Source organism: Callithrix jacchus, chromosome 7 (genome assembly GCF_049354715.1).
Source record: "Callithrix jacchus isolate 240 chromosome 7, calJac240_pri, whole genome shotgun sequence".
Lineage (NCBI taxonomy): Eukaryota > Metazoa > Chordata > Mammalia > Primates > Cebidae > Callithrix > Callithrix jacchus.
In genome coordinates, this window is record NC_133508.1 from 145,194,194 (window position 1) to 145,208,643 (window position 14,450).

At 39.4% G+C, this 14,450-nt stretch overlaps 1 long non-coding RNA gene across 1 annotated transcript in view; it reads right to left on the reverse strand.

Moving 5' to 3' along the window:
* Nucleotides 1-2,529: 2,529 nt before the first annotated feature.
* Nucleotides 2,530-14,450, reverse strand: part of LOC144577065 (uncharacterized) — a 58,836-nt gene continuing 46,915 nt past the window's right edge. Inside the window, exon 2 of the long non-coding RNA XR_013520290.1 lies at nt 2,530-5,592. This is a non-coding gene — a long non-coding RNA (uncharacterized LOC144577065). The remainder of the gene's footprint in view (nt 5,593-14,450) is intronic.

Consider the following 14,450-nt stretch of genomic DNA (forward strand, 5'->3'; position numbering starts at 1 on the left):
CAGCACCCTATGATACATTGCCTATCAATAGCTTCCTCTATGCTATTGTTTCACTATCTTGGTTCCCTAAACAGATCTGAAACTCCCTAGCTGGCAAGAGGGCTTACTTATCCTTTCGGGAATGGGTCTGTTTACTTTCTGTAGTTATAGAAATGGTTTGTTTAGTCAATTAAGAAAAATCAGCCAGAATAAGAGAAGAGATTGTTTTCAAGTTAGTTCATTAAAAATTGCTTCTTTTTTCCTTTAGAAGCAAAAAGTTTATTTATTAAGATAAAAATAAGTTATAAAAATAAAACATTCAGAGAATGAAGGTTCTAGAGAAATGTTTTTAAAATGATAGGAAAAAAATCTATTTAAAGGATTTGAAGAGAAAGTCAATCTCCCAAAATGTGGCATCATAAAAAAGGGAAGATAAATATGATCAGAGAGAATGTGAGATCTAATGAAAAAGAATTCTAGCATGTGGTGGATTGCATTATTGGTCTCTATTTTTTTTCTTTTTATTTAATTTAATTAATTTATTTATTTATTTTTATTGTACTTTAGGTTCTGGGGTACATGTGCAGATCATGCAGGATTTTTGCATACGTACATACACGGCAATGTGATTTGCTGCCTCCATCTCCCCCTGTCACCTACATCTGGCATTTCTCCCCATGTTATCCCTCCCCAACCTCCCCTCCACTGTCCCACTTCTTTTTTAATGACATCTAAAACTAATAACTCCTGAAGACTGGTTACCAGAAGCAGAGAAGCAATAATGGGAAACCACTCTATTTTAAGAAAATTGAAGGAAATCCATTTTAGTAAAAGGGCTTATTCCCCTTTTCTTCAATGTCTCTTGGTAATGCACTTGGAACATTCAGAGTGAAATAAACTTTGTTATGACAGTCTCATAATGGGCTATTTGCCTTGTTCAGGTTGAAGGAGATTCTTTAACTCAGGACAGTAAGAAAAGACAATAATATCTGTTGAAAGTAAATGAACCTATATTGTGTACTGTATATTATATGTATAATGAAAAGTAGCTTATATTATTACTATTGATACCAATAAGTGTGGAAAAGCTATTTTGAATACAGTTTCCTATTATGCTTATTTTTCTAAAATTATGTGCCAAAAACTATATTCACAGGGAATTATGGGCTACAGCCATCTTCAAATCACTAATGTATTATCAATGAAGAGCTGGTATTTTGGGCATAAGCTTAAATTTTGAATCTCCAAATATAAACTTCTGAACAGAATTTTTTCTTATTTTTTTTTTTAAAAAAACTGATATCTAATATACATTCAATAAACTGCTCAAATCTTAGGTTCACAGCTTAATCACTCTTTACATGTATATACCCCCATAGTACTACCACACAGAAAAACTGACCATTTCTAGCATCCCGGAAGCCTTCCTTATGACCATGCTAAGTTAATGTCCTCCCAAGATAGCCACTATATTCTTCTATCACCATTGATTAGCTTTAATTATCCTTGAACTTCATATAAATGGATTCATAATGGTATTATTTTGTGTCTTCTTTTCACTCAACATTATGTCTGTGACATCCATCCATGTTGCTTGCTCTTTTTCACTGCTTTGAAACATTCTGCTGTATTTGATGAACATTTGGGTTGATTTTAGTCTTTGGTTATTATGAATAAAGCAACTGTGAACATTCCTGTACGTGTTTGAGGATGACATATTTCTCCTGAGTATATACCTAAAAGTGGAATTTATGGATTATAGAGGAGGGTATGTTTGAAATCTTTATCTTTAGCTATTTTTTAAAGCTTTTTTTTATAGGAAAAGTATCTACTGGTATCTATTGTATGCTTGATATTCTGAGAGAGTAGTTATAGCTGCAGCTGGTCAAGTTGAACAGAAATGTTTCTAGGTAAAATCTCAAGGAGTGAGTAAATAAGGTCAGGGGCACTTGAACTACATCACTAATATATTGTATTCGGGCCAATGATAATTTTTCATGTCCTATTTGAAGATCTGAGGAAATGCTAAAGTTCCAAAGCTTATGTTCATTAAGAATTCTTGGAAAGATGGGAGGGCTTTAATTAGAGTCAACTTCAAGCCCCGTGATACAACACAAAGCTACCTATGAATCCCGAGTAATTACTGAGGGATACCTTTTCACAAAGAAGTAAATGATGCTCTCATCTAGCTTTACCTTTTCCATCAGCCACTGCAGGATTTGAAACTTCGACATGGAGATAATCAGTGAGAATAAACAGACTTCCACTTACTATTTCACCCACAGCACCTACCTTCAAATAAAATGTCTCCTCTTCTCTGTCAGAGTTATTTCTAGGTTTGATTTAAAGTCTTTGTGTGGGTAATAAATCTGGTGCCAAGAACAAGTTAATAATTAAATTTTGCGTATCCTCTAGGGAAGCTGATGTCTGATCAACTTCCTCCACATTGTAGAACTGTTTCTTCTTTCCCTTGAATGCTCCCCTGCCCTCCCCCACTCTCCTGCAATCACCACACACAAATGATACATGTTTACCTCTTCTATCTTAGTCTCATTTTACAAATCACTTTATTTTTTGTAAAACCCCTTTGATAATGCAAACTTACAACTACCATCTCATAACCCATTGATATTAGATCAATTTTACAAGGGTTATCTTGAGGTTTTGTCTAGAACTAAAAAAAAAAAAAAAAAAAATCCCGGGAATAGTTCCAGACTTTTTGATTAACTGGGCAGTTCTGGAAAGTAAGGCTGCTTTTGCCATTCCTCACTTGAATTACAGTATTTGTTGTTGGCCCTTCTTAGCAGGGTGTGCTGCTGAAAGTTTCTGCTAATACCGGATGTAACAGCTTGGATTCTCATAACATTGTTCATACCGAGGTCATTTTACCTCCGTTTATATATCTTTATTTAGAATTCTTATAAATTATGAGTCAATCAACATTTGACTTTTTCTGCAAAACTCTATCAAGTCCTTATCATAGTGACCAGTATGGCCCTCAAATCTTTTCCATTCTGATGAACTTAACTTTTGTTGCACTGATTTAACTGTATTTCCAAAGAACTTGGATCAGAGCAGCCTATTATATACGCTATGTAGGCAACTACTCTTCAGTGACTATCAACTTTGTTCCTAAGTTGGAATTTACATACACAATTTAGAAAACGGTGATGACTTAATTTTCTTCAAGTTAATTAGCAGCATGTGGCTATAGGAGGGACCCAAATGAGTTGAAAGTCATCAACATGTTGATGACAAAGCCAGGTCAGCCCCACCTTCATGAGATGGGGGCAGAAATCACTTCTTGCTAAATGGCCTTTTGCATACCTTGAAACTAGAAGGGAAGGAACTAACGTTCACTGAGACTGCCGCATGTCAAACAACCTGCAGACACATTACGTGAGTTAACTGAAAATTTATGACTAGGAGAGTAGTGATATAACTTTTCCTACCAGAATGGAGAATTCCTTAACCTATGGGTGTTATAAATTTTACAGATCCTTGTCCAAGATGAGGGAGGTTTCTTTAGGGATACTAGAAGGAGCTGAGCAGCTGAGTTTAAAGACTTTCCCGTCTTAAGTAATTATTGGTCAACTCATGAATGTACTTTCTCAGTTGCTGCTTTCTGCATGCTTTGGCCTGCATATCTCTGGTTCATTCAGTATGTAAACCCACTTATTAATAATGTGCTTATCTGTTTTCATATTGTTGTTTAGTTGCTGTTCTTGGGATAGGGTTTCTCCTGGGTTACTTATCAGTTCTTATGTCCTGCTTGGGCTGCCTGACCTTCCCACTTTTCAAGAAACTCCCAGCAATATGCTTGGTTTTCTCCCGATTTTATACCTGCCAACTTTTTTGCCAATTCCTCCCATATATCACCTTGAGTCCCAGTCAGTTCTGGACTTGTACCACCTTAGTTGGTTTCCACTCTTGTGTAAGCTCACTCTGTGTCTGATACATAGGACACGATTGATTAGGGCTCATAGGATTGTCCATACCTACTACACTTCAGTGCAGTTAAATGAAATGGGTCACATTGACCAAAAGTTATTGCCAGAATGATTCCACAATTATTATTTCCATTAGCTTATAGATCTAGGCTTAAAAGTAAAATAAAATAGTATTCAAAAGCTGATCCTGAAAACCCACAAAAAGTTACAGGAGAATCCAGACATGCTTATCTATTTTTTGAAGAACAATATCTAATGATTTGTTCACATCTATGAAGTAGGAATCTATATGTCAACAATTTTTCTGATGCTGGAGAAGTTTTGTAAGAAGCAAAACAATTGTAAATCTCTGATTTTATAAATACAGAATCAACTTGATACAGTGACAGTTATCAGATATTTAGTATATGTTTCTTTACTAATAAATTATTCAAAAGATGAAATAAGACACACTTAGCATAAAACTTACCATCTTAACCATTCTTGAGTGTCCAATTCAGTTGTTATATGCATTCATAGTGTTGTACAACCATCACCACCATCCATATTCAGAACTCTTTTCATCTTCCCCAAGTAAGACTCTATGCCCACTAAACAAAAACTCCCCACTCCTCCACCAACCCCCTGGAAACTACCATTCTACTTTCTGTCTCCATGAATTTGGCTACTCTAAGTAGTCATACAAGTGAAATCATACAGTATGTGTCTTTTTGTGCCTGGCTTATTTCACTTAGCATAATATCCTCACAGTTCATCTGTGTTATAACATTTGTTAGATTCTTCTTCCTTTTTAGGGCTGAATAATATTCTGTATTATTTATATACCACATTTTGTGTATTATTCATCCATCAATGGACACTTGGGTTGCTTTCACATTTAACTGTTGTACATAATTGAATAATGTTTATATACCTATGAACATGGGTATATAAACATCTCTTTGAAACCCTGCATTCAATTCTTTTGGGCATATACTCAGTATTGTTGAATCATATGTCAATTTTTAATTTTTAATTGTTTCTGAAGAGCCACTATGCTGTTTTCCACAGTGACTGTCCATTAAACATTCTCACCAACCGTGCCCAACAAGGGTTCCTGTTACTCCATGTCCTCATGAAGAGTTGTTTTTCTGTTGTTTCTTTCTTTTTTGACAATAACCATCTGAACAGGTGATCAGAGGATTCATGTTTAAAAAATAGTTTTTTGTAAAAGGCATGGTAATTTCTGTGTGCGAGGAGACTTGTTACATGCTGATTAAATGTAGCTCATCTTTTAAATGGCTGTGATTGATTCTTTCCCTCTTTCTATATGCATGCCAACCCCCAATCTGGAGATGGAATTAATTCCTCCACCAACTGTGAATCTGGGCTGACCTCTGATCACTTCAAACAATAGAATATGGTGAAAGTAGCATTGTGTCAGTTCCAGGCCTTGCATTTGTGAGTACAGGAATTTCCTGCTGCCATGTCAGAAGTCCAGGCTACTTTTCTTGGAAGAAAGACCACGTGCAGAAACATGATGTCAGATGTGATGAAGAAGCTATTGTAGATACTCAGCCCTGTTGAGACTTCACATGGCTCCAGCCTCGGCAGCTATAGGACCACGACTGCATGGGAGACCCAGAATGAGGACTGCCCAGATGAGTTCATTTACCCTGCAAAACTAGGAGAGATAATAATAGTAAAGTGTTGCCTCAAGCCACTAAGCATTGATGTGGTCAGTTACACAGCAGTAGATAACTCAGACGAATGAGTCCCAAGGTTCAGAATAAGGCAAGAATCCAGACCAAGTACTTCCCATTAGTAAATTTTGACTCTGGATTTCCCTGTCCATGTTCAACTTATTTGGCTTTTCTCCAGTTGCTTTACCCATACTTTAGTAATGAATGTGAAATATTACTGTTAAACCTGAGTCTTATACATATATGTGTGTGTGTGTGTGTGTGTGTGTCTATGTATAAATCTTAAAGTGTGTTTGTAAATTTACAATAAAAATACACACAATTGAGAAAAGCAGTTGGCACATAGCATTAGGCATGTGGAATTAATAGTGGGGAATCCCAATGGAGATCACCAAATTTTACATATCAATGATTTATTGGGCAAGAAGGATCACCATCTGGTATATACTCTGATGCTTTTTCCATAAGACGACACTAACAGAGGTCACTCTATGGCCCATTAAAAATATTCAACATGATAATCTGTTCTCTGGCTTCCTAGAGAAAATATCTTGCATGGTAATTTGCTATATGGCTTACAGGAGAAATTTACTTTCTGCCATAACTGAGACAGAGTCAGCACCAAGGAAAGAGAAATAGAAAACTTCCTAGAGCCATAGCAGTTTCTGGACATCAGATCAAACCTTAACATTAACCTCTCTGACTCTATATGCTGATTTCAACAACTGTATCTTCTACATACTCACTGTGTTTAAAAGTAGAGAGGAAGTGTACTATAGGGAAAAGAATAACCAAAAACATATTTCACATTTACAACACACTAGACATTTTCCTATGTGTTTAAGGTCGTCACCTCCTAGTCAAGTGATATGTGCCATAGCAGGCCTAGAGTTAGAGCCTGAACAACACCATTTTATACAAAACAAAGCTGTTTTTCAGAAATAAGTTGTAACGGCTGCCCTATTCTCCTCACAATAACTGCTGGCCTTGGCTTCTGTAAATAGAACTGCTAACTTGTTTTGCAAAATGCCCACTATGTAAAGCTGCTTACCTTTTCTTATCAGTAACTGCCCGAATTGCTGGCCTTTGCTTACCGGTAATGACCAGAATAAGCAGCCCAAGCTAATTCCATCCTGGCCCTGCAACTTGTAATAAGTAACTAAGATCTGTGGATTCCACCACTGCCCAGACGATGTGTAAACTAACGCTTATCTTGACTTCTGTAAACCACTTAGGTAACAATCGAAGTGACAACAAGTTTCCTAGCCCTTGGAATGTCCGGAGACCCGCACCCTCCTCTCTGCCCAGGAGGTGATTTACTGAATCCCCTGGCACTCAGAATGCCTGAATCACCCCCACCCCCGCCCCACACCCTCACCCCAGAAGTGGTTTACGGGCATAAAAGCGTCTTGTCACCCTCCTTTCGGGGCCACGGGTTGGAGAGACGGGTTGGAGAGACATGAGTCCTCTGTGGTCACAGGCAATAAAGACCCTGCAATTTGGCATACTTTTGTCTTGGTGCTAATTCTATACTCGATCCAAATACTTCAGATACAGGTACTTTTCTTCTCTCCAGTGCTCTACAGGTCAGCAAATGCCACTCAGTTTCTTAATCTGTAACCTAAGTGACATCCTTGATGCCTCTCTTTTCCTCTCACACTTTGTATGGACCCTATCATGGAGTCCTGTCATATTCCTAAAGCCACTTAATTGTATACTTTTAATGAGTACAATTAAATAAAATGTTATGCTATGTAAATTATATCTCAATAAAACTGTTATTAAAAACTTTTAAATATACCTAGAATCCTTCCACCTCTCCTCATCACCATTGGTGGATCCACATTCTGTTGTACTGGCCCGAGCATAGAAAGTCAACCCCAAGACAAAAGAATGCCATATTGCAGGGTCTTTATTGCCGGTGCCCACAGAGGACTCACGTCTCTCCAACCCATGGCCCTGAAAGGAGGGTGTCAAGACCTTTTATACCTGTGAAAATCACCTTGGGAGTGAGGGTGACGGGCAGGGGTGGGGGTGAGAAGCTTCAGACATTCCAAGGGCTAGTGGATTCTGTAAATCACCTCCTGGGTGGAGATGGGGTGAGGGGCTCCGGACACTCCAGTGGATTCCTGGGCGGAGATGGGGGTGAGGGGCTCCGGACATTCCAGTGGATTCCTGGGCGGAGATGGGGGTGAGGGGCTCTGGACATTCCAGTGGATTCCTGGGCACAGATGAGGATGAGGGGCTCCGGACACTCCAGTGGATTCCTGGGCGGAGATGGGGGTGAGGGGCTCTGGACATTCCAGTGGATTCCTGGGCGGAGATGGGGGTGAGGGGCTCCAGACACACCGAGGGCCAGGGGACTTTTTGACACTCTGATTGTTACTGAAGTGGTTCACAAAAGCCAAGATTAGCATTTGTTTATACATTGTCTGGGTAGGGTGGCGATTACAGTCCTTAATTACTTATTCACATTTGGGTTATAGATAGCAGTTTCAACAGAAAGCCGAGGTGTGGTTGAGGTATGCAGTTTTATGGGGCTTTTTACCATGTCACAATTCAAACTTCTGTTCTTCTCTTTCAGGTCCTGTCCTGTTATGGTCTATTTCCACACAGTAGTCAGAGTGATCTTTTAAAAATATAATCCCTAGCATAGTTCTTCTCTTGCTCAAAACCCACCTAAGGAGATTCCACCACAGTGAAAATAAAAGCCTTCAAGGTCCTACATGGTCTGGCCTCTCTTCTGAGTTCATACCCACTTCCATATCTCTCCATCTGCTCCTTTATTCCCACCACACTGACTTTCTTGCACTTAAAATGTGTCAAGTTCATTCCTGCCTTGGGAATGAATAGGCTTACCATTGCCTGCTCTTTCTGTCTGGGCCATGTTTTCTCCAGATCATTCAGACCTCTGTTTAGTGTTTTTTTCATCAGAGAGCTCTCAAAGCCATACTATATGTAAGAGCGGTCACCCCCCCACCCATTTGTTCTTGATTCCTTTAACCTGCTTTCCTTTTTCTTTAAAGCAGCCATCACTATATGACCTCCCATAGTGCATTCTTATTTTTGCATCTCAATGTGATCCTCATGAGTGGAGAGGTTCTGTCTGTCTCCGGAGGAGTAGCCAGTTATTTGCTCAGTAAATACACAGAATGTTGAATGAATGTGAATGATTAATGAAGAAATAAATGAATAAATATTATTAAACATCACCTTTTTGCTAAGTTCACCAGTTATTCTTGCCCAAGGACACTTCCTCATGTCACAGACAGCAGCCTAGCATAACATAAGTATGCTCTGGTTGGGTCTTATCTCCCTGCAGAGTTTTGTGGGTTGCACAAAACTACATCCTAGTCACTTTGAAGAGACTCCAGCAACCTCAATCTGATGTAAAGAAAAGGTCTTGACTACACCCCCAAAAAGGCCTAAACTGACCTCCTCTCACTGAAGTGACACTTCGATTGAAGTAACACTTTGATTAACCAGCTCCAGGTCACAAAAATTTTTTCCTAAAATTATCAGTCCTGAGCCCCAATAATACATTCTCTAATAACTATTTATTACTTGTGAATATTTGACTGCCCAGTGCCAGACATTGACATAAAAATGAACACAACCCCGTTGTTTGGAAGGTCTCCTCAGCTTCCCGACTGGCTGTATGTGCATGTTTTTTGTTTTGTCTCATTTTTCTATTTCTTTTTTAATAGCTAACCTGAGTTTTCAATAATAAGCAATTCCTTTTTGATTTCAAAGAACGAATCCATTCCCTAGACTCTACTTTGTTAAGAGGCACCTTGAAAATCACTCCTTCTCAAGGACAAGTGCATATTTTATTCCTGCCTTCCTCGAATGGAACAGATCCCTCCTCTTTCCATAGGTTACTGCACTAACTGCACTCTCAGTTCCACCAGTTCCAACTACTCCATTATTCAATCTCTGCCATATTTGTTATCAAATATCTCACAAGAACATCTCCAGTCCTCACTGAAGTTGTTTCCTTTCTCATCAGCAGTGATCTCCTACTCCAGCCTCAATACCATTTTCTATATTCTCGTCTGCTTAGCACTTTCTAGAGCATTTGACACTGCTGACCTCTCCCTGCTCCTCGGCCTCTCGCCCACCTCAGCTCACTTGATCCCACACTATACTGTTCTCCTCTCTGCCTTGTCAGCGTTCCTCAGCCTCCCTCCCTGGTTTATCTTCATCTTCCCACATCCTACATGTGGGCAGCCCTCCAAGACTCTGTCTTTTGGCCACTATTTTCCTTTGGGATTCTCATCTGCATTCATGGCTTCAACTGTCACCTCTTAAGGGGTATCTCAGGATTACATCTTCAATCGCAACCACAATCCCAAACTCTATTCCCACAGTTCCATATGCCTACTAAACAGTCTCTCTGAAATTCTTCAAAGTCAGAATAGCTCAAATAAAACTTATTTTTTACTCCTATGAGTCTGTCCTCTTTCTTAATTTTTGAATTCCGTTAATGGCACAACCATTAAGGGAATTATCTGCAACTTCTTTCACGGTCTCTCTCTTTTGCTCTCCAAACCAATCTGTTTTCAAACTTTGTGCATTTCCTTTGCATCTCGCCGCTGTGCGTTCTGACTTTTTCATAGTTGTCACTGTTCTGATTCTGTCTTTAGTCTCTCCTTCCTGGACCCTGTGCATAGCCTCATAAATATCTTCAGCTTCTCTCCAATCCATTCTCTAGTTAGCTTTCCAAAACTCTAGTGGCTTACAATATCCTGCTTAATAGACTCTAAATTCCTGACTTTGAAATGTGGTACCTAATTCTCCATCAAAATTGGACTTTTTACCTTTTTTTAGTACATCTTTTGTTTGAGTACTTTCATATCTTTTTAAATACTCTTTTATCCACCTTTTGCCCAGTTACATCTGAAAAAAATCTTACTTTTTATGCCCATTTTAAAGAACTCATCTTCTATTAAGCCTTCTATGACTAATCTCAGTCCAAAGAAATCCCTCCTTCTCTCACCTCTATAATATGTCGCTTGCACCTTATTTTTTAAAAATTGTATTTCTTTGTGTATAGCTTACTTGCTCAACTAAATTTTAAGTTATTTAAAAAATAAGGATGACTTTTCTGGTACATTATATTATTATTCCCAAACATTCATGGCCTTCCCCATGGGAGAATTATCCTTGTCTGCCCTCCATGGCAGGCTTGGCTACATGACTAGTTTGGGCCAATGCAATTTGAGCAGAAGTGATGGACACCACTTTTTTTTTTTTAGACAGAGCCTCCCTCTGTCATCCAGGTTGGAGGGTGGTGGTGCAGTCTCAACTCACTGCAACTTCACCTCCTGGGTTCAAGCAATTCTCCTGCCTCAGCCTCCTGAATACCTAGGATACAGGCACCCGCCACCACGCCTGGCTAATTTTTGTATTTTTTAGTAGAGACGTGGTGTCACCATGTTGGCCGGGCTGGTCTCGGGCTCCTGAGCTCAGGTGATCTGCCTGCCGAGGCCTCCCAAAGTGCTGGGATTACATGCGTGAGCCACTGCACCCAGCCAATGAATGCCATTTCTGCCATCGCTCTTGTCTCCCAACACTAGAAAATTCCAGCTAATGGCTACTTCTGCCCAGATCCCAGAATCAAAGAGATGAGGAGCAGATGTGCATCTAACTCACAGTGGACATTAACACAGATGAGAAATAAATTGTTGTGTTGTGAATTACTGAAATTTGGGGATTGTTTGTCACAGCAGCATAACAGCCAAAGCTGAAGCAACTTCTTACCTAATTCAACAAATATTCATTCACTCATTTATTCCACAGCACTGACAACAAACTCTGTGCCAGCCCTACGTTAAATACCATGGGACAGACAAATATTTGTAAAGCAGTTGTCTTTGTTCTGAAGAGTAAGACCTGTTTTCAAACTGCTATAATACAAGGCAACATGGCATAAATCTATTGGAGAACTATAAATAAAGGTCTATTAACTTTCAAGAAAGGGAGACAGAATTTACACAGGATTAGAAAAAGTGTCCTGGAGGAAGTGTGACTTGTTTCTTCCCCCACACCTGGCACACAATAGGCTTTAGAGATGTGTTGAATAGGTAAATAAATTATTAATAAAGCAGAAATAAATGAGCACCTCATTGTCATCAATAAAGGCTGACATTTCTGTATTAAGTCAATTATTTAATTTGCCACATCAGCTCAGGTGAACTGTTCCAGGACAAAAAGATAATGGGACTTAAGAATTTGTGAGTGGGTGAGTTTTCCTTACCCAGATCCCATGGTGAAAGACATCTTACACATAGACTCTAGCATCTTTTAAGCTCCAATTATTTCTGGTTAGTCACGTGGCTTTTCATATGACCCACTGTTTTTGCAGGCGATTTAAACAAATTTATCTTTCAGTCAGCAACCAACGGCTTCCTATTTTCAGTTTTACCCTTGATGGGAACCATCAAGCAGAACCTTCTGGGTCTGTACTTCCGAGTTCACTAGGGCTGGGAGAACTCAGCCCAGGGATCAGAAATGCATGTCCAAGTCTCTCCAAAGCAGGCAAGTAGAGTCACCTTAAATAGCCTAGAACAGAATTTTTAGAAAAAAAATCCCTCCTTAATTCTGACACAGGCTGCTTGGATGATTCAAGTGATAAATGCCCTTTTCCTGGCTTCATAAATTACAAATTCAGAAACTGGTTAAATAGCTTAATCATGTACCCAATGCTGTAGACAGAAAAGTCCTAAACACAGGAAGATAGGGAGGGCCGCAAGTGAATTCTTGGCCTGGCTTTCCTCTAACCTAGACTGAGCAATCAGGCAAAACGTCTGTCTGAAGATCGATCTGAAAAATATCTATCTGAAGGTGTCTTCACCTCTAAAGTCCTGTGAGTCTGTGAAACCATGTAGATTCAGAAAGATTTGCCTCTAGGAAGTGGATAGCCTGCTCTCATTTGGACATTGTTCCAAATGGAAGTGGGACACTTCCCCTCCCCCACCTGTAGGGTTTTCCTAATGAAAAAGGTTTAGTAGGTTTTGTGAAATGCTGACCCCAGTAGTTACCACAGGGTGACGACAGAAGCATCATATGCCTTGGGCTTAGTTCGAGTGCCTTTGCTCCGGTAACATCGTTTGACAATGCTAACAGTGACAGTGACAGTGCTTCTATACAGCCAAGCATATGGGAGCGGAGTCTCTCCTTTCCAAGTAAAGAGTGTTCTTTAAAGGTAAAGTGAGTTTGCCCAGCACGTTGAGTCTGTGACAGAGTTTCTAAGAGGAGAATGACTTCGTACCCTCCACAGCTCAAACCTGAGCTCAACAACATAGACATTCCGAGAAGCTGCTTACTGTCTCTTGGCCTTAGTTTTCAGAGCTATATAAGAACAGCCTTTCAAGGCAATAACAAGGTTATTTCATGGATATGACAGTGCCCAGGGCTCAGCAAAAATTCACCTGAACTCAGTGCATGTTGGTTCCTTTTCTCTCAGGACAGCCCTGGAGTCCATTGCAGTCCTGTCTTGGATGCTATTTGATTAACTTTCTGTTGCTTCATCTTTTAGTTAAATATTCCTTTTATCTCTGTTAATATATCTCACCATAGACTAAGAAATCACACACACACACACACACACACACACAAAATGAACATTCTAGAATGAAGAAAAGTGACAAATCTTTCAATGTCGAACTATCACCTACTTGTAGGCTCATCCACAAAATTTGACATCTCTCATCATCCCAAAAAATTCCTTTGACCCATGACAACATTAGCTTTAAAATTTCCCATTTAAACACAACTATTTCCTGACTCATTCCCCATAACTAGCCCCAGAAACTCCCGACTGTGGAAGCTGGCAGTCTTAGCTTGCCCCAACTCCCTTCTCTACTTCCCGACCGACACAAATTCCGTATCCACCTGATGCTCAGCATGACATCCTCAGACAAACCACTCTCTCCACTGCTCACTCTCATAACTCTCAAGAGTAATAATCACCATCCTTTTTTCAGTTGAATGGAAAGGGGTTTCATACCCTTCTTTTTCACTTTGTCTCATATTTCAGTATTTTCAGACATAACACTGGTTGTATGCTCTACAACTAACTAACCTTCATTTTACAGAGGAGAAATTAAAGGACAGGAAGTTGACCAATTCCTACAATGTGCATAAGTTACCAGCAAAGGTCAATGTCAGGACTGAGTTCCCTGTTTTTCTCAATCACATTCTTTGAGTTGGTAGCTGGGTTCCTGGTACAGGGTGGGCTCTTCATAAACCTTTATTGAATAAATGTTCAATAAATCAATACTCAGTTTTCACCACTGTTACAAGGGTGACACTACTCATTTCTGAAATAGGTCCAAATGTAGAGGATATCTTTTCTTCTCTAACAATGTTGTCTTCAGTATTAAGTGGTGGACTTTTAGGAGTCCAGAAGTCTGTGTTTAGTTCTGCTGCTTTGGCTTGATAAGACTTGATAATAGGCACACAATACACACACACACACATACACACAACAATGACATAACTTTCAGATAGTCCATAAGCTGAGACAGGAAATAGAAAAAGTGTGTAAGAGTCTCAGTCTATGAGGAGCCAGAGGAAGGAAATTGATCATACCAAGGATTAGCACAGAAGTGCTATAATTTATTATATGGTTTCATAAATCTTAGCTCATGTGAACCTCACAACAACCTTATGGGCATGGTAGGGAAAATATTATCATCTCTGTTTCCTTTGAAAACTGAAAGCTCAAAGGATGTGAGTGAATTTCCCCAGGTTACAAACTTGACAAGTGATGGAACCAAAACTAGAGCCCAGGCCTTCTCTTTCAAGATGAGGACTGGTCATTCTTCTGCTATCA